The sequence below is a fragment of the Dicentrarchus labrax genome, unplaced genomic scaffold (genome assembly GCF_905237075.1).
Source record: "Dicentrarchus labrax unplaced genomic scaffold, dlabrax2021, whole genome shotgun sequence".
Classification (NCBI taxonomy): Eukaryota; Metazoa; Chordata; class Actinopteri; family Moronidae; genus Dicentrarchus; species Dicentrarchus labrax.
In genome coordinates this window covers 6,743,565-6,764,902 of record NW_026136720.1, presented here as the reverse complement: position 1 = coordinate 6,764,902, position 21,338 = coordinate 6,743,565, and positions in this window count along the sequence as shown.

Genomic DNA, 21,338 nt, shown 5'->3' with positions numbered 1-21,338 from the left:
ATAAAACCCCCATTATCTGTTTAATTAGCTGTCTTTGTAGTGCCAAAGAAAGTAGTACCTCTTCATGTCTTCACAGTTAAAATCAATTAAATATTCTTTACTGAAGTGCAGTTTGTCATGGTTTTTATTCAGTGTTTTTTGTTTTTTAACATATGGCTACCAGTCGTTAAGTTGTAAGATGGAAGTAGAGTCCAAGTGGAGCAGTGAGTGTGTGTGTGTGTGTGTGTGTGCCTCAGTGACACACAGCTCACAGGCAAATTGAAAGAAATGGGACTAAACAGACAGAGAGTGGAGAGTGACAGGGGGAGAGAAGAGACTTTCAAGAGTTATTGAGAGAAACACACACGCACAGAAAGGAGCAGAGTGTCTTTATTTCTCATCTGTGATATGAAAACCCACCTCTATCACAAAGTTTTTGGCACAATACACTGAGCTGAAGCTGTCAGTCCCCTGGGAGTTGCACACATAAAAAATGTCACCACAAAACAGAACAAAATAGGCAGTTTCCCCTGAAAAGACTTGGGTTTCAAAGCCAGTTGTAAGATGTGAAGCTGGAGGAGGCAGCAGGGCTCCCTGGTGGATAACGCTCACAGAAGATAACGGGGAGGAGGGGGTGTACATGCGGCAGACTCGTCTCTCTAAATACTCCCTGCGTCAACCAGTTTGGATCACCAGCAGGCGACCATGTTTAATGTCCCCAGAGAGCAGTTGGAGAGCGGGTCACTACTCGCTGCGCTGCTTGATCTGAAAGGATTGTTTGTACTGAAAGAGAGAATAGATGGAGCACGGTGGGGAGGATTTCCAGGTAGTTCAAGGTTAAAGCAGAACTCTCATCAGTACAACAGCTCGTGTGCAGATGACACGCTGAGATGTGACTACGGAGAGCGCAGGCTTCTGTTGTGTTGCGACAAGGAATGTGAGCTGCTGAGAAAGTCTGGGAGTGTTGACATTGTAATTAGAAACTCAAGAGGGAAATTTCTTCCAGTCATTGCTTTGTGATTTTAATAAGCCTTTTTACTGTCAGAGGGATATTACACTTCCCAGTGACCCACCCTTTATATATGTCATTAATCTCAACAATATGCATGGGCTTTATTTAGGTTTTCATTCCCTCTGAAGTGATAAAGGACCACCGCCACTGTGTGACTGTAGCAGAGGAACTATTTATTGTGTATATGAATGCTCTCTGTTAGCTGGCCTCTTCTGCAGCGAGGCAATATGTATTCCATCTTCTGTGCTGCATTTTAAAATATCATATACTGTGGAGATGCTGGCAGGGGATGATGTTAGCTGTACTTAAGTGAGAACTCTTCGCTTATTACTTCCGGCACACTGTAACTCAGGGATTGTCTTAAAGATCCTCCTGTACTGGGAGGCTTGTGGAAGCAGAAGCCCCAGCAGGCTGTAAAAGCACCAGCATGCAATGTGTTATGAGGATGCCCATTATGTTCACAGGATGGCTTCGACCTTTGACCTTTCATCCATACCAGAAATATTGAGTGGTTGACGTCAGAATGCTTTTTGCTGAACTAATTTACAAGCTAACATTTGAGGGTCGAACTGAGTGTCTGGATATGCTGGTGATAACCATTAACTCTTATGTCTAGAACATTTACCTCTGAATTAATAATAGACTTCTTCTCTGCATGCGTCAGTACCTTATCTATTATTGGTTTCTTTGCTGACCAGGCGTAACAAAATCATCTATAAGTGATATGTTTATATAATTACACCAAAGCTGTCACTACATAGTTATCGCCTGACTAGCTCTTTATTATGTGTACACTATCTACCATGTGAATGCTCCTCATCTACCTTCTTTCGGTTACAGTATTAATGTCCTCCGAACACGCTCCTCTCATCATTAATTTGTTGTGGGAATTTATGTGGGTGTCATATTTATCTTATATCACATCACAACAAAACAATTACATTTGTAATGAGCCACAGTATACATCTTTGTCATCATTGTGTACATTAGAGGCTCTGCACACTTGCACAGATTACAGCTTTAGCTTTTATGTGAGATGGACAACAGCTCCCCAAAAATGAAGCCTGCTGCCTCCATGTTAGCAGATGGGACATGGGCCAAACTAAAAAAGTATTCCCAAAGATGATTTATGTCATCTTAGGTAGTTCTTATCACGCTGATGTTTGTTCAAGTGGTCATTTTTCTGATAGGTTTGGTTGTAATGAATTACTTGATATATAAAAAGTGGGTTTCACGTCATGCTTGACAGCTGAGCCCTGGTCGCAGCAAACGTATGGGTCAACCCTGAAAACTACAAAGAACTATAGAGATGTTCATAATAGGTGTAGGTATAACAAAGCTTACAGTTGGTACAGGTCCAAACATTGACAACAATTGCTATTACACAAATTTTGATTATAGCTGCTGTAAGTAGCGATGATGTGAAGATGTGTTGAAGAGAAGTCCACTGACACCGTCTTGATTGTATATAAAAAAGGTTTATTACAAAACGTTCAGCATCAATACAAGCACCGCGGGAGCTTGGAGAGCATCCAGCCAAATGAACAACTCTTCAACTCAAACACAGGTTTATATATGTCGGTTTTTTACTCCAAAAGATCGAAAGAATCATTCAAACCCAGATATGTGAGGTGATTTGGGGAGATGGGGGTAGAGGTTAGAGGCCATTGAGAAGCCGTGAATATTCCATAGTAAGAATTATGTCATTTAACCTTATGAACTACTAAAACTGCATATGTTGACAAAATATCCTTTGAACTTATAACAGAATGTAATTTAAATTTATAAGCCTTCAGATACCACACTGTTTTAACATTTTTTTGACAAACAACCTCTTTAATGAGTTACACCCATATTTTGGGATGTGATTTGTGTGGTGTGGATCTTTGTACCCATCAGTTATGCCTGGTACACCATTTAAGCTTTCCAACTTAGAAAAAATACAGACATGTAACCTAAATTGCTCTGTTTAAATGATTTGCAGTTATGTAGCCTTTTGCTCTGTTCCTCTTCTACATTCATTGTAATTGGGGGACAACAAATGAATGCGTTCCCACAACAGATTGCATTTATACAGGTTTTTTAAGGTTAGGTAGTCGGGTGATTACTGTGTGGTCTAGACATGATGACAAATAAGGCTAATAATATGTGAATGACATTTAATACAGTGGAATCAACCACTTCGATGTCGTGTCAGACGGAGGTTGATCCAGGAGGGTTGGGAATGAGACAATTTTTGATGGAGGAGATTAGCAATATGCAGTAGACCACAATGAGGACAGAGGTGATCAGCACATGTTACTGTAGGACCAGGTCTGAGTGTGAGAGCACAGCACAATCCCACAGAAGTCCTTATCAAGATAACAGACCTCCATTTCTGATCCCAGACAATAACACTGACTTTCAGAGTCCTGCAGCAGATCCTCAGATCCTGTAAGGAATCACATCTTGTCCAGGATCAGAGCATGCAGTTTACTAGCGCTGGATATTCAGTCTCTGTTCAGTGAAAGAACAACAAAGTTTTATGGCTTAAGAGACTCAAGACAGGGACAAGAAAAACCAACTTCAGATTGACCCCAAAGCACAGGATGTTCCAACCAGCTTGAAGCTTTTCCTCTGCAGTAAAGTTTATGGTCCAAAAGAGAAACTGGACCATTTCACTCAACAAACAGAAGCTTAAAATCCACTCAAGAGAAGGCTAATGAAATGTGCACACATCTCACGGTGGCAGAGGGCAAGATCACAAACTGAAGAATAATTATATTCTTTCTATAGCTTTCTTTAACTTGTCTGTTATGCATTTTGATGTGTGAATGTAATTAAGGCTTTTGAGAGCATTGCAGCTTTATAGAATCAAGGTTTAATTATTACATAGCCTATAAGACATTTCTCACCGTTGAAGTATACGAAGATAACAAACCCCTGGTAATCATTAATAGTTTTATTGATGCCAGTGGCTATAAGGCTGTGATCACCATTTGGTTTACCAATGTCATGTTTGGTTGTTCTCATTTGACTGAGCTCCAGCTGACTACCCAGAACCTCCAGCAAACCAAAGTGACGGGGCTGTAGCGACAAATGGAAATAATGATCACACATAGATCTTGAAGTTATCCGATTGTTTAGGCTTTTGTCAATTCTGTCCCCAAATTGGTATTTTCAAATGGCTGCTACAATATGTGAATGTGATTTCTCAGGGTTCACTGGAACAACAATTTATTCCATTGTCAATATTTGTTGTTTTTCTTCTGTCTTGGACGTGTTGTTAATAATGGGTACCTGTACTTGCAAATAAATGTGTGTAAATTAAAGGAACAGATAATCAATATCATTGGTTTAATGTGCCATGGTTTTCAAATATATGTCTCTGAGAATTGTTGCTGCCACCCTAATACAGCAGAGCTGAATACAATTTGGAAGCATTAAACATTGGATTTGAAACGCTCAAAAGCAGCGTGTCTTTCCGGGTTCCTCTAAATAATCCACAGATTTGTGCACACGTCAACGGATTTTACCAACAGTGAAATGCATCACACAGCATGGCATCATGAAATAGAAAATATACATGGCTCATCCTTCGGATCAAGAAAGAAACGTATCTTGTGGACTTACCTTCGCTGCTTATAGCTGTAGGTCATCTGAATTATTAACTAGACAACATTTATATGTCACATGCATCGCCCTAATCCCATTACCACATCGCATATATATACTTCATGTACTTCATCGCAGCTCTCTCTGTGTTTTGTTAATAATACAGCCATTAACGGTAGTGTTAGTGCTTTCATCGCTGGTTTGCTTGCTGACTCATGTCTTCCATTACATGAATCCTGCATGTGTGTCAGTTTTTGCTCTGATCATTCTGAAGAGCTCACATCATCACACAGCTCTGCATCAGCTCATTCATTACCACAGTTCAAACATAGATCCACCTCTTGTCCATTACTCACTGAGCCTCATGCCATTTAATAATGTCTGCTGAATTTGTGCCATGGATGCAGCCCTTCAGATACTTTAGGACAACTGGTGTTGCATTGTTTAATTCTCATTGAAGTCATTCCTACATTGTTTCTTGATATCAGACACTATTAATAACTGCTCACACAGTGCACAAATAGTAAAAACTAATTTCAATTTTTTGTTCCACAAGCCAAAATAAAGAGAGGCGCTGCTGACAGTTTCTTTGTGTTCAGATTTAGACTGAATTAAAATAAATTGTATTTAATTGAAATAAAACCGGGCTGCAGAGTGCAATCTTCTGGAAACCCAGTCTTACCGTCAACACGCCCCCACTTGGGTATGACTATTACATTTCAGTCAAACAGATACATTTTGATGCTTTATAGTTCTGTATCACCTTGATTAACAACACCTACTTCTTCATCCGTCCATACACAATTTCCAAGCGTGCATTCGTCATCTTCTCTTCCTGTTTATACTCACAACACTGCAGAGAAAAGCATTTGTACGCAGGCGGGTCGGTTTCTGTCATGGTGTTCAGTTGCAAAGTTATACCTCCGCCTACAGGCCTGGTGTGAATACTTCAGTGTTTTCTATAATGTCTGTGTGCACAAGGATTGTTTTCTGAATGTTTTAATATGAGCTTTTTTAAACCACAAATTGAAAACTTTTCCGTTATAATTGTTGTCGTGTAAACAGGGCTTTAGGTTCTACTGTAATTCACACTCGGAGCCCTTACAACACCAAAGGCAGAGACGCTGTGTTTGTTCACTCTTTCTGAAGCAAAAAGTAGGTCTCGTATTTAATAATGATGCAAAGTAAAAATATGCACAACAAGGTCGACATGCAAAGGATTGGTCGGGATTTAAAAGGTGAAGGATCCAAGGATATGTGGTCCCCAGCCTGAAATGAGGACGCAGTTGTCACACATCAGAGTACTAAAGAGTAACACCTAAACTGATAAGTATTTAACCTTGACCCTGTGGCCTACAGTGACTGTGCCCAAGATTCAGAGACAGGCAGAGATTGATGAAGCCATACTTGTTCTGTTGCTCTCTTTTTCTCTCTCTCTATGACAGCGTTCATGATCTAAATTAAAGCATCAGACTGCTTAAGTTGTTTTATTCACAAAACAGAGTGAGTCAACTGCTTCATAACATAAATAACAGTCTGAGTTTCATATTTTGGCATTTTGTGAAATGCATTTATTCGCCTTCTTACTGAGAGTTAGATGAGAAGATTGATAGCCCTCTCAATGTCTGTGCAGCTAAATATAGAGCTAGAGCTACAGCTAGAGCTAGGAGGTGGTTAGCTTAGCATCAAAACTCATAGTGGAAGAAAAAGCTAGCATGGCTCTGTCCGAAGATCACAATGTCCAACCTCCGATCACCTCTAAAGCTCATCAATTAACACATTATCTCTCATTTGTTTTGGACTTTTTCCAGCGGGGGTTTGCACAGAGCCAGATGACTTATTCACCCCTGTGTCAAATCTTTGCTAAGCTAAGCTAATCTATTAAAATTGGTTTGTGAGTTTGTTTTATTTACATTTAGAAACACATTGTCTTTTGAACCCTAAAACTAAATTAAATTGTATATTTAAAGTATATTTTGGGGGATAATATAGCATTCTTCACATGCTTATGGCCACCTTTTGTTCTCTGTTATATTATTTAACATATCATATATAAACCCTTTGAGATGTCTTATGTGTGTATGTTTTGTTGTGAGTGGACTCCAAGAAGAGTAGACTAATGGGGTTTCCAGAATCAAGGATAAAGCAAGAACCCTTCAGAAACACATTGCATGTCTCTTGCATTATGTCTCTTTTCTGAAAAAGAGCCTTCGCTCCTCTAATGTAGGAAGATTACTAATGCTTTCAGGTTATGAATGGCATCCAGCTCTTTAGTTATGAGATTGCGGAGTACCCATTGGCCATGACATTAGACCCTGTAAACAATGAATGTGAAGACTTCTCAGTTCTGAGAAAAGAGTGAGAGACATACTGTGTGATTTACATATTCACCATATATAAGCTACTCCTCACCAGACTGCATCCAGAATACATTAAATATGAAAAAAAACCATCTTAATCTACAACATTATGAATTAAACACATATTTTCTTCCAGAGCTGATGATGGAGTCATGTGGCCTCCTTCTCATGAGAGCTGCACATGTGCACTAGCAATTGGACAGGATGTATGGATCAGATAAATGCTGTGGTGGTGTTTGATATTATCTAACTCAAAAACATCTTTGTATTATTAACTGCTATTCAAACGACTGGTGTAGGAAACAGAATGCTAATGGAGTTGTGTAGGATTTAGCGGCTTCTAGTGGTGAAGTTTGAACACAGCTCATCTTCCAACCATGTGCCATGGAAGTTGTAAAAAACATGAAAAGTTAAACTGACAAACCAATCACTGGCCCTACAGCCTACGACTGGTTTGTCTGTTCTGGGCTACTGTACATGGCGGACTCTGTAGAAGAGAACCAGCTCCCTCTGTAGATAAAACCAGCTCATTCTAAGGTAACAAAAACACAACGATTTTTATTTTCGGGTGATTATACACAAATGAAAACATACCTATGAATATTACATTCCATTTCTGACAATAGATCCTCCTAAATGTTACACACTGTACCTTTAAAGGTGGGCTCAGTCATTCTGGAGAAAGATAGTTGATTGTTATAGGTCTATGGTAAATGGGAAACAAATCAGCGAGCCACACAACACAATGGGTTTGTTGACCCATAAGCCAAGCTTCACAATAAAAAAAATAAAATCTGTCTGGAGCTGCAAAACATATTTGACCTTATAATGCTAATTTCTCGCTGCAGATCAAACATACAAGGAAGCAAACAAACCTGTTCACGCTCTACTAAATTCTCTGTTTTACTTTGAGACTTATTTCTGTTTTGAATTTGGAATCCATAGCTGGCCTAGCTTGGGAGATTTAAGACTGGTAGCTCCTGCTATTGAGGTTAAGGAAAAGGCGCATAATGCAAAATGGCTACACAGCTTCGGGGGCCACAGGTTTCCTACCCTGATCTGGACGGTCACACACAATAACCGAAGCCTCCCAGTAATCAGACTCTCTCAACCCACAGGGTCAAACCGAGAGAGGCCTCATTATCAGTGTGCACAGTTATTAAACCTTGGTCGAGCATTCACCCAAGAAAATTAACAAGTCAAGCCCAGACGCTCACACTCGTCTCACATTGTTTTTGTGCAGAGTTAGGAGAAACAGTGTTGTTTTTGTGCTCACAATGTTCAGAGTACATGTGTGTCAGTGAAGTGTTTGGCCCACTCAACAGCTACAAATAAGCAAGGGAACAACCCTTCGCCTGCACGCTGTCAGTCTCTGTCACATCCAGGTCATTTATTGTACAGCAAATAGTAATGCCTGCTAGGCTGGCCGCAAGAAAGGGCCTCCTGGAGTGTGTGCAGCTTTGGAAACTATAGTCCAAGTCAGGAAATGTCATGATTATATTCAGAGGCATTGTGACCACTGTAGTTTCTCCCTCATGTTTGGAAAGAGAGGTTGAAGCGAGTGAGTAGCAGAAAACTGTACCACATACGGTCACTACTTCACACATCCCTCATATCCTGGATGCTCTCTGGAGTCCCTTTGAGTTTGTTGGTAGTCATACATTGCCTACATGTTTCCTGGACGCTCTACTCTCATACAGGACGTGCTTGGACATGACATGTGTCTTAATGCTTTTATAGTGATGAAAATGGAGAGAGAACATATTATGTGTTGCAACAGGCTTCGCCATGCTAGCTTCAGGACTTGCAGTCTGCCTGTCTTCCTGTCCTCCTGTCTTCTCTTCACTCGTCTGGATTAGCCACTAGCTGCTGCAATCATGAGGTTTCTCCGTGGATCAGCAGGTGGCCGGATGGACTGGGTGGCTCTAATTGGTGGAGAGCAGCAGGAATCCCCTCTAGCAAAGTCACAGCCTCCCTGGTGGTCGGTTGCACACTAGCATGCTATTCATTACCCTGAGTAAACCCTGAGCAGTGAGCACACTGAACAAATAACAGGCCTCAAAACAATTCAAGGGAAGACAGGGCAACAACAAGAGGCTGGTGAGATCAATCATACTTTCTTATTTTAGTTTTAGATTTAAACACCTTTTGTTACATTTTCTGCTATAATCAACATTTTCATATTAAACAGATCAAATTACTGATGTAAAAAGACGTGAAAGGGATCATAAGTAGTGATGAAACCACAGGTCATGATCACCTGAGTTACTCTTCAGTGTCCTCTCCCTCATTGTTATGGTTTTAGGGTCTGCAATTTTCCTGTTTTGATGAGCAATTAGCTCACAGAGTAGCCAGATACTTTAGATGGTGGAGACCAAAAACAGAGATAAAAGAAGAGTAAATATTGGACTTCTTCAGGTGGCCTAAAGAATGCTAGATGGATATGTAGATCTGCAATAAATGTATTAATGCACACAGCTGTCAGCTATATTTTTTTAGTGTTGCTAAATCATCTAGTTATTAATACTCCTGACCACCAGAGGGCAGCAACACGGTGATTAGATCATAAACCAGAATAATCAATAATATATCAACACGTTACTCCCAACTATGACCATAACTACCTAAGGTGAAATTATGCCAGTTTGTGCTGCCTGCTGTAGAAAAAAAAAACATTACTTGGACGTTAACACAGCTTTAAGTCTCAGCTGTACTTAAGTACTTAAGCAGATTTTAAAATTCACGCCTGGTGAAGCAACCTTTCAAGCAAAACTGACTTGTTTTGTTTGGATGTACACGTGTGTGTGTGTGTGTGTGTGTGTGTGTGTGTGTGTGTGTGTGTGTGTGTGCGTGTGTGTGTGTGTGTGTGTGTGTGTGTGCTGTGCTGTGCTGTGTATGGATTTTCCTCCCCTCAAACGCTGGCCTCTCGATTTCATAAATGTTACGTAGAATCACATTATTTCTGCACCAGTTTATTTTCCAAATTTTTTCGCCTTCCTTAGAACTAGGCTCCATCTCTGCATGAAAAAGATAATTTTTTTATATAAGATTTCACAGCATGGCTGTGTACCTTAGAACCCCACTCTCACCAGTCAACATGAGCCTCCCGTTCAGTCAATTTATGATGGGTTTTTGGTGTTTATCAAAATAATGAAAAGTATTTCATGTGCTGCATGGCTGACACAGTCGGTATTCATCTTTCAGGGTGAATGAACAAGAGATTTTTTATGGTTCTATCCATCTTTCTAAAAACCCCATATATTATTATGAAGCTATGGAAATGGTCAAAGCCTGCCTGACCATCCTGGATTCTGTTTATCTGATGTGTGTGAATTCATTATTTCTTATTGACAGAGCAGAGAATGGACTATATACTGAATAAAAGATGAAGGAAATACATAGTGAGTTCTTTTTGCTCTTTTCTTCACCTGGATTGCAAATGAATATGATTCTGAATGTGTAAGTTGAATGAATATCTATTTGAACTACATTAGCATCATCTGTTTAAAAAAATCACACATGAATGATCTGAAACTGACACTCTTTTGATGGCTGGATTATTCAGTTTTGCTCTTTGCGTTTCCAGAGCGAATAGCTTATCAGGTTGTCTCCTGACAGCGGGGTCAGTCGATAATGACAGAGCACTGTGTTGGCCCTCCAATCAATGCCGTTTTCCTTACATTTCCTTGGGGCGAGCTGATTTGATAACTCAAAGATGTTGCATATTAGATTGTGCTGTTAAATATAGCTGTCATGTTGTCAGATGGTGAGTGATGATATTTGTGTTTTTGTTCTCACTACATCGACTCTCATCTTTTGTAGACTGATTTGGTGCACAGATGAAACACTGGAGCACCAGAGGGAGGAACAAAATTATATTAAACTTTTTTTTTTCTCCATAAAATCTCAATATTTCATTGCTTTTCTATTTTAGGTATTTTGTATATTCTGACAGTTCAGTTCACACCAAAGGCTTCCAAGTTAAAGCTTCAAGCTTTGGATGTGTTTTGGCTCAGATTATAAACCCTGGACATGCATTATTTGAGTATTTTAATCGCATTTACCCAAACAGATTACATTTCTCTTTTTAAAATTATGTTTTGTTGCACTTTGTACAGAGCACAGTTTATTTCTTTGATGTATATAAGTAAAGGGTTAACATTCAGTGAGGGAGTCAACTTGCCAGCAGGCACAGGGCTCAATCATTTTAATCAAATTTTCACAAAACCATGTGCATTAGCCAACGCTTCTTGGTATCTCTTTTGGAATATATATTTTCTCTTGGCAACGGTAGATTCACACACTCTCTGCTTTGAGACGAGGCCATTTTGTTTATCCCATTACAGACAGGAGCTCTGATTCTAAGAGCCTGCTCAAAAATGTGATTTGTCCCGATAAGCCAATAAATGCTCCTTCATCAGTTTAGTGTTCAAATCCATTAAAGGAGCACTCTCCTTAGCAGAACAGAGGGAAAAAATGACTGTGTGGAAACAGCGTCTCGAAAGATGCTCATTGATCTGGGGGATCCAAGAAATAAGCTTCTGCATCTCGACTGAATGTCAGTGAGTTGTTTTTTATGCAAGTCAGGGAATATATATCACACAGGCAACTTTCAAATACAATTTTGAAATTTTTTTCTTGCAACTTTAGCCAAGTTGGCAGCTTTGAGTGGGAGCAGGTGAACCCCAAGCTCAGGTGGGCAGATTGCATACTAATTAATTCAGTAAGGTGAACCCAACAGAGTGAATTGGTCTGGAAACGCCTGTGAATCCCAACAACACAGGAGGTCTGCGGGGTCTACCAGGCCTAAACTGTCTGCAGGGAAGCAGATGACGAGATGGTTCACATTAATTAAATCTGCCATATGTTGGCTCTCTCTTGACATCCCGGGCTGCATGTCCCACAGCACAGCAGATGCGACAAACTATCAATTGTTTTGGAAGTGAAATCTATCAGGGCTTGAACATGAGAGAGCGAGTGAATCAGCCAATTGCTGCATTCGGTCCTCTTCCAGACAGCTTTTGCAGCTTGGCAGAAATCGCAGTCGTCCATCGAAACGCTCGCCAAAGGGAGCTAGTTACACGTGGTCATCTGTCCTGTTATTTCTTGCTTTGATCTTTGTGTTACAATATTGCTCCACATGAAAATATTATAAAGCGATGGTGTTTCAGAAACTGTTTTTCCTTTTGAATGTTAATTAAAGCCATGTGGGCCTCAGATGGATCAGATGGAGCAAAGATAACTTCAGATGGATGCTTACAAGTTTTTATTTGGTCTCTGAATGAAGTAATTTCACACAATGTTGTGGCTCACAGTCTACTTACAGTGGAATCAAGAGAGTCCTGATCTAGGCCTGCTGCTCTGCTCTCTTCAGCTTGGGAGAGGGATAATCTCTGTCGAGAGCACCATCGTCAAAGGAGTTTTCGAAGTCTTTATTGCCACTAATTAGATCGGCCTCTTTGAGAACCCCTGAAGGCCCTGTCAGCTTACTCTTTTTTTGTGATCATCACATGAAGTTTCTTTTATTTTATTTATTTTTTATTCTCTGTAGTTGTTTTAGTTTGTAGTTGGAGTGGGTACTTTGGTCGATAGCATTCTCATGGAGCAAATCTTGATGGGCCTTTGGATCAATAATTCCTCAAACTGCTTCAACAGGGATTAACTACTCCTCTGAGGGAGCTTCTCAGGTCAAAGCTCGGCTCATTTAACAGCTAATTAGATGCTTTCTATTGAGCATATGGTTCTTGTGAAGTCTCTGTTTCAACAGAACATACGCTGAATTTGCACATGCTGGTCAGTGGGAATGTTGTGGCCCTGCCTTGGCTAATAATATATGGGATCTATGGTTTTAATTCGCCTTCAGTAGCTGCAGAGTTTTCTGTTTTATTTCTGTTTTGATCAATAGTGGCAAATTGCCTGCAGTAGGTTATATGCATTCACTTGAGTAATGTCAAACTGTCTGGGGGAGTTTTTAAGCACAATTCCTTTTCAAACAAGAGCAAATCATCATGACACAACGGTGTAACATCAATTGTCCCTCCATTACCCAATCAATCAAGACAGCATGTCACTGGCAACTTCCTCTTCCTATTAGATTTCAAGACAAATGCAGCAGGTTCTCTGTTCATTATTCGTCAGATACCAAACTAACGTCTATCTGCGTTTTGCTGTAATCACACTTGTGCTCGCTCTTGTTAATGGCTGCAGACAGTCTGTTGTGTGTGGAATAATACACAGCCATGATGCAGAGGAGACCAGACTACACTAGAGGTCCCTTCATAACAGACCCCTCTGATTATATTTATGAAATTCAATTACTCTGACACAGACAGATGGACTTGCTGTCAGTGGGGACGCTCGTCATTTGTTAGCATCAGCGGACATGTCAGCCCTGAGGTACTGATGGGACCGAGACTGTGTGACTGGAAACAAAAGAAGGGAGGGACAGAAAGAGAAGGGGAGAGAGAGAGACTGAGGAGAGTAAGCGGAGACCCAGTGATCGACGTTTACAAGTCGGCCGACATAGTGTAGCCCCGAAGAGCTTGCAGTAATTTAAAGGAATAGTCAGTGTTTACTTTCTTTCAGAGAGTAAGATGAAAAGTTTGCTATTGACATCATTTCTGTCAGGATAAGGCAAGCTTAAGGCAGCCTCAGACTGCAGGACTAGACTATAGGAGTTTTAAAATCCTATCGGATTGCACCACACACATAACAAGAGACTTACTACAAGATATTGCCAACTAACACTCGTGCCAGAGGGAGCAATGGACCACCTCCACCTATCTCATGGGGAAGCTAATGTAAACAACATGGAGACTGAGAGAGTGGAACAACTTACTGTAGTAACTTTATGATTTGCAGTAAGAAAAATTAAAAGCAGAGGGTCTGAGTCTGGATGACAAAATGGTTGGCAACACCCCTCATTTACTTCTGTACTGACATAATCACTCAGATTTTAACTCCTACGTTTATATTTTCTCCTGAACATACATACATTAAACCTCTCTCCCTCTGTGTGAAAAACAGGATGTTCATATGATGGTATCTGGGGCCTCACACTCTATGTGTGCAGGGACACTTTAGATTAGGAAGTGTGTTTAGGAAACATCTGCTTATGTTATGTGTAGGTAAAAAGACAGCTATGTTCATAACAGGAAATTCTCTCAGGTTTGTAGCCTATAGAATGTTTACATGCTAGTATATAAGGGCTGAACGGGAGAGAGTGGAGAGAATTCGGCCAGAAGATGCATCTGACACACTCACATGTTTTTGTTTAATAAAGTCCTAAATCAAAGCAAGAAGAGTGACGGACCTTTTCTTTTTCAGTCATCCACAGACTAACTTTTGGCAGCCACGAAAATACACCACAAAATGATTGGGGCAGCCTCTATGATTCTGTGAGCAGGTCCGGAGCTTCACGATGGAGCTGTAAATCCCTCACATTACCAGATAAACTGGGCCAAACATCAGCACTGACCAGACCAGATTTCTCCTCTGATATATATTAATGATTTATCTTGTTTGTTTTACCCATAAATGATCAGAGATGTAAAAAAGACAGTTATTGGTTTTAGGAGCTAGTTACACAGGCATCAGATACCTACCGGATTCAAACTGGCAGCCTCACAGACTCAAGGAAGTCACTGCTTCTGGTCAAGAAGACACTCCTCCATTCAACATCCCAATGTTTCATTTCTACACTGACATTTTTGTACAGATTAAACAAACAAGATATAAAATGTTGTTGTCATCAGTCATGAGTTAGGTTCATGCTCATGATACTGACATTTAACAGGCACATAAGTTTCCAATGAAAAATGCTATGGAATTGCATTGTGGGAAATGTAGGAACCAGCATTTCTGAAGCTTGATGCATAAAAGGGACTAAAAGTCAGGATATCTCAGCGTCTGGTGCACAACTTTATTTCCACTTTAAGATGAACTATCTATACCAAAAACAGAATAGTCTTAAAAACTTACAGCCATCCATGCTGATGTTTTTGTAGTCAGGGTCCGTCTCCTCATCGTCTCTTTTCCATCCTGTCTGTTTCTTTTCCTTTTCAACATATTGAAATTGGATGTCTCATATGCCGTTTCAATGAATATGAAATCTATTCAAATTAAACTGAAAGGAAAAGATACAGTACTTGGGCCTTTAATCCAGCTAGATGCCGCTCTGTTCGGTGCCCTCTGTTGGTGAATTATGGATGAGTTTGAAAATTAAAGCTTGTCGGGAATTCATTGAGGAACTGCTGACAGTGTTGGTATACCTTTATCTAGACTGTTGGAGCTGTGGGTGGGAGCAGGTAAACGAAAACAGAAAGGGATGCCAGTTCAATTCAAAGCATGTTACGCAAAAAGAAAAGACAAAGAAAGAGGAGAAACCGCATGAGTCTTTGTGTTTCAAACTTCCCCCGAAACATTCAGCATGCCACAAGCTGGGATGAGTGGGCTGAAAACGCTGAGGCCAAACCAAACTCAGAGACCAAGGCTGAAATGCATGACGTGTGATCCGATCTGAGCCTGCAGGGTGGTGATCACACCTTCCTCCTACTGCCTCTGTGATACTGCAGCCCACGCCTCATACTGCGCTTTAGTCCTCCTTGTGTAAAAGACTTCCATAAGCGAGAAGAGAAAATAAATGAAAATAAAAATCCCACAGACATTTTCACACCTACTGTTTTCTGAAAGTAGAGCTGGGAATAAGAGGAAGAAAGAGATGCCAAACAGGGGAGGAGGAGGGTGGGAGAATGGAGGCATGTGGGGTAGGGAGGGAGGGGGCAGCAGACCAATACCACACATCTAAACCATCTGAGTATTGCTCACTTGAAAAAGATTTGGACTGGGTTTTCCAAAACCATCCGGAAGAAAGACTCTCCTCGGGGCAAGATCCTTTAGAAGAGCCTGGCTCTGGCTGGTGAGAGGCTTCAGCTGGGTGTGTGATTGAACGCCAGTAGATACACTGATCTACTGTATTCTACTGAGAGCCTCCTGTAGAGGCCAGGAGATACAAAACCAGCGCTTTGCTCCGAGCTAAAGCACCAGCAATGATTTCACTCGCTCTGTCTTTTTATTTAGACATCTATTCATTGGGTTGCTAAGCCTTTTCACCAAAATCTAAGCTCAAGTACGATTACGGGGTGCTTGTGCTTTGATTGAGTAGGGTATTTCCATTTTGGGCTACTTTAAATTTCTACTCCACTACAACTACAACTGTTTTATTGTTCTAGTGTAATTATTTTTCCGATTATGATGAACTTGTACTTGTGACCCCTTACAAAAAAGCAGTTGAGACACTTCTCAGATCCTTTCCCATCCAGAGAGGTAAAAATTATTCAATATTTTACAAAGAAAGCAACAATTAGCAAAATCAATGAATGAAATTAATTTGTTAATTCAAACAGAAAATACACATTTAACATAAAAAAATAACAAAATTAAAATAATGCAAAAATATTAAAAGTCCCAGAGATTAAATATGCATAAATAATAAGAAAATATTTAACTGAATCAAATTAAATATAGTTTCTAGTCTGTATTGTTAATTTAGGGTAACCGGTAGAGCTTATAGCTGAATATAAATTTGCATATACACACATATACTTGAATTTCTTGAATTTCCCTTGGGATAAATAAAGTATCTATCTATCTATCTATCTATCTATCTATCTATCTATCTATCTATCTATCTATCTATCTATCTATCTATCTATCTATCTATCTATCTATCTATCTATCTATCTACTCACAACCTCTCAGATTTATTTGGACTAAACTACCCAACAGAATAAAATAGCTGAAGCACTGTCAATAATTCTATTAAAAAACAATCATGTTAAAGGGGTCAGTAGTAGGGATGAACCTACAGAGAATTATCACTTGAATCTGAAGCTCTCATCTGCTTTACAGAGCTTTATAGATGCACCAAGTATAACACTTTGAGTACTTCCCCCTCAGTACCGGGGACAGGAGAGGCATCAAGCGGGAGAAGAGTGAAAGCATCAGGCATCAGAGAGGTTATGAGGAAAAACAGTATTGTAGACACAGATCTAACTCTGTGAAGGTTTATTTTGATGGAACCAGAGTCGGTGATTGTTGTAAGACTAGCTAAGATGGTTCTGGTTACTTTGTTTCTGTGTGTTTTATGATGAGTTAACAAGGCAATTAAGGTAGCCTTACTGATAAAGACAGACACTTGAATTCAGAAGGTATTGTATTATATAATATCCTACTGAATATATTAATATATTATATATTATAAGGATTTTCTTGAGGTACAAAGTGGTATTACAAGACATACTGGACTGAAATAAGTCTGTTAGCATGCTAACTTTAGTAGATATCTCTGCAACACAATACATTTGACATTATTTCTTCACATGATAATTTTAGTTAATTTTAGATTCAAATCTCTTAGATTCTTACATATTGCACATTTAAGTGGGATTTTAACACAGGAATCTTACTTGTAATTAAATACTTTTACATTATTGTATTGGTACTGTTACTCTATTATAGGATCTGAGTATTTCTTCCACCACAGCCTTTTATTAGGCTCAGTAAGAGCAAGACTGTATCACAAACAGACTGACTATTCAGTTATTTACCCACTGAGGAGCCACAGTAGTAGCCTGTTGTTACTCGCCTCATGCTCGACACTGTGTTAGTTCTCATTTTCTCTCTCTGTAGATGAGCCCTCTCCCTCACCAAAGCTCATATGACTGCTTAATTGCACATAATGAAGAAAAGCTCAAAATAGCCCCAGAATTTCATAAGCTAGACGCTTCTTAAAATTAGAAATTTCTAATGCCTATTACCTCAGATAGTAAAATGCCTAATTACCCTTTGCGGTATCACAGCAGTTAAGCAATCACCATATGCCCTCATGGAGTGTGTTTTCCACCCAATAGGGCAATAAAGGATGAGATCAATTGAGCATTTAATTATTGTAAAGATGTAAACCCATGATTTAGATCCTGCTGACAGTTAAGAGAGGACTCCAGCCCTCATAATACATGCACATGGTGCTTTAACTGTATTGCTGTTATTGAAGTTTATTTGCTGATATATGGAATACTTGTTGAGATTCACTGGTGCTCAGTGTGTGTGTGTGTGTGTGTGTGTGTGTGTGTGTGTGTGATACTGCTGACGGTGCTAAGTTTGAGTTACATTTACCTTGAGGAGCTCTACCAGAGATGCAGCTCCGCCAGCTGGGCTTTTGATGTTGCCAATGAAAGCCCCTTATTAGGATCAGTGGAAAACAAAATAAATAATCTGTGAGTGAACTCATGCTGGAAACAAATGCCGGGGAGAGATGTCATAAAAACTCCCACTACAAAAGATATCACGCAAGTCTTTTTGTAAAAGAATAAGCATGTCCAGATGCTTAGAAAGAGAGACAGAGAGCAAACCAGCAAAAGACAGAGAGGTATGGATGACTAATGAAGAGCAGGGTGCATATGGGGGTCTTGTGTGTGTATCTGAGCGCATGGGGGGAAATAACAGCATTTGAATGATGGTTGTGACAGAGGCTGATGTCTGCTCAGGGCCCGTGTGGCTCCAGTAATAAAGATACTGTGGCTCAAAGTGATTTCATTCTGTCTTAAATGCTCCTTAATCTCTCCATAAATGACATATTTGGCTCCCAGTAAGGAGAGTGAAAAATGCAAACTGTTTGTGCCAGTACCACTGGGATTTTAATGGTCATGTCAATAGAGAAAAAGCTGCTGAGCTTAAATGTCCGAAGAGCTCAATGTATTTTCATTTCAACATTTATGTATAAAACATTCAGATATGATACACTGCCTGTACTTAGCTTGTGGAAATTACAGCCTACAATTGTAGCTCTCAGCACTTAAGTGGAAGAAAAAAATTATAAATACAGTGTGCTGTGAAAAGCGACGTATCTCTAAGTGCTGCAGTAAGTTGGATACAAAATAGGAGTAGCCTTTTCCTTGTGTTGTTTCTCTGGTCATCAACTGCACTTTTCACAAGTCATTTTAACTGGATTGTCAATACGCTGTCTATTCTGCTCTCACCAGGCTCTGACCTTTTTTAAATCAATGCTTTTCTATAAGGAGCGCAATTTGTGGTGCACACAGAAGGGCAGAAAGCGTTCCCTACCTCTCTGCTACTGGATGTCACTTTTTGTCATAGCCATATTGACACTATAGTGCATGTACATACAGGCACATGCATGTTTATGTATGCTTGCATGCACACAGGCTGACATTGATTTTGATCAAAGCATGTGGTTATGTGTCAGTGTGACAGCAAGAGCGCTCGTAATTTGCAGACTTTCTGGCTGCTCGCCCAGATAAGGCCCATAAAGAATCGACTGTGGGATAATGAACCTGTATGACACACCTGCAGCTGGAGGAACAACTCCAAGGACGTCTCATGACCTCCTTCATACCCACATCTCATTATGAGCAGCGAATGGTTAAGGCTGCTGATTACAGACAGAGCTTATTCCACTGACACAACAGTGGTGCTGTAAGGTCAAGAAGATGCTTATCAAAACATTGTTGGAAGCTGGTTCATGCTGTGTCCATGATCCTTGATGACTTTGACCTGAAGTTAATATTCATCTGTCTTGAATCTTAATAACAGATGAGGTTTGTTTCACAGGTTTGTTACTATTTCCTACCAGAGCACCAAGCAAAGGAAATAATCAGGACGAATCATGTGTCTGTTGTGTTTGAGTCTAATAAACACAATATTAGCTGCTACTGTATATTAATGTGATTCTTTATTGATCCCTGCAGGAAAACTCTCATTTCTCTGGCTGCTGTTTGCACTGAGGATGGAAATTCTTGCCTACTCAGGCTTTGAACCTTAAACCTCTCCGCTTGAGGGTGATCTTCCTCCTCATCCAACTAGTAAGCCTCCATCTTCACAGAATTTATAATTTATCAGGCTATTTTATTTTACTACGCTGGTAAAAAAAAAAAAAAAGAGAGAGAGAGAGAGAGAGAGAGAGAGAGATAAAAAATATAAATAATATCTTATAATATATTTTTTTCTGTTATCAACACACATGCAAATCACTATTGCAAGACAAGCTTGCACTTGCATATAAAAGGGAAAACACATCACAACACATAAATGATTCCAAAATCAGCTGAAAGAAGGAAGCCACAGTGTTGCCCTGCTCCCCAGGAGCTGTCAGCGTGACAGATGCCAGTATGCCCCCTCTCCACATGACCCTAAACCATTTACAGAATAAAAATTTACTTCACCTTTTAACATCTTGGCTTGGTCATGTTTTTTATTTCATGAATGTGTTTGACATCCTCTTGCATTGCATCCACTCTGACCTCTGCACCTCTGTTTTGTGTGTCCAGCCAAGATAGGGTAGATCAGTGATTCCCCAGGGGTATTCCTGCAGTTGCCCGAGGATATATGGAAAGACTGTGGATTAATGCAACTAATAAATAAAACAGAATAGAATAGCTGTAACACTGAGCAAGTGTGAAGTTAGGAATAATAAATGGATAAACTGTTAAAACAAAAAAAGACTAACTATTAAAGCCTACTTTTAGCTAACATCTCAAGATAAACAGATGACATGTTAGTTTAAAGTAACAGATACATTGTTAAAATAGAAAGCTAAAGGTAAAATTGCATAATTCACAGCATATTGTATTTGTTCATGTTGTTTGTTAGCCAGGTAGCTAGTGAAGGTGGCTGACCACAATAGTGGCTGTGAAACACAACACATCTGCTGCAGTGTTACAGAGCGTTGAGACTGTCACATTGTTATAATGTTGTGTATAGTGGAAGGAGGCTCCAGGGTCTGGTTTACATCCAAACTCCATGTTAATGCAAACTCTCGCTCTCTGTACTGACAGGTCCTCTGTGCGCTGGAGGTCTCAGGTTTCTTTGTCAGTGGCATTGGCAGTGTGCATTTAAAGCTCAGATTTTAGGGAAATGTACATAGCCTACATTCTGTCCATTCTGGGCTACTGTAGAAACATGGTGATGCAACATGGCAGTCTCCATAGAGTAGATAGTTCTCGTTCTTTCTAAGATAACAAAAACACAATTCTTATTACTCAGGTAATTATACACTAATTAAATATTATATTCAATTTCAGCCAATAGATTCCCCTAAATCTTACACACTGGACCTTTAACATAGATGCATGGTTAAAATAGATAGCTAAAGGTAAATAACTAGCTTAAAGGGATGGATAAACAGCTGAAACAGTTAGCTAAATTCACAATTAGGTCACAATTATCTTATAATTATCTAAAAGTAATGAATAATGGTAATAAATAGTGGTGTCAATGAAGGGGTACTATCAAAATACCAGTGGTAGATTAACAGTGTGCTTTTTTGCATTTCCCAATGTCAGCATGCACCTCATTCTGGTTACCAGTATTGATAA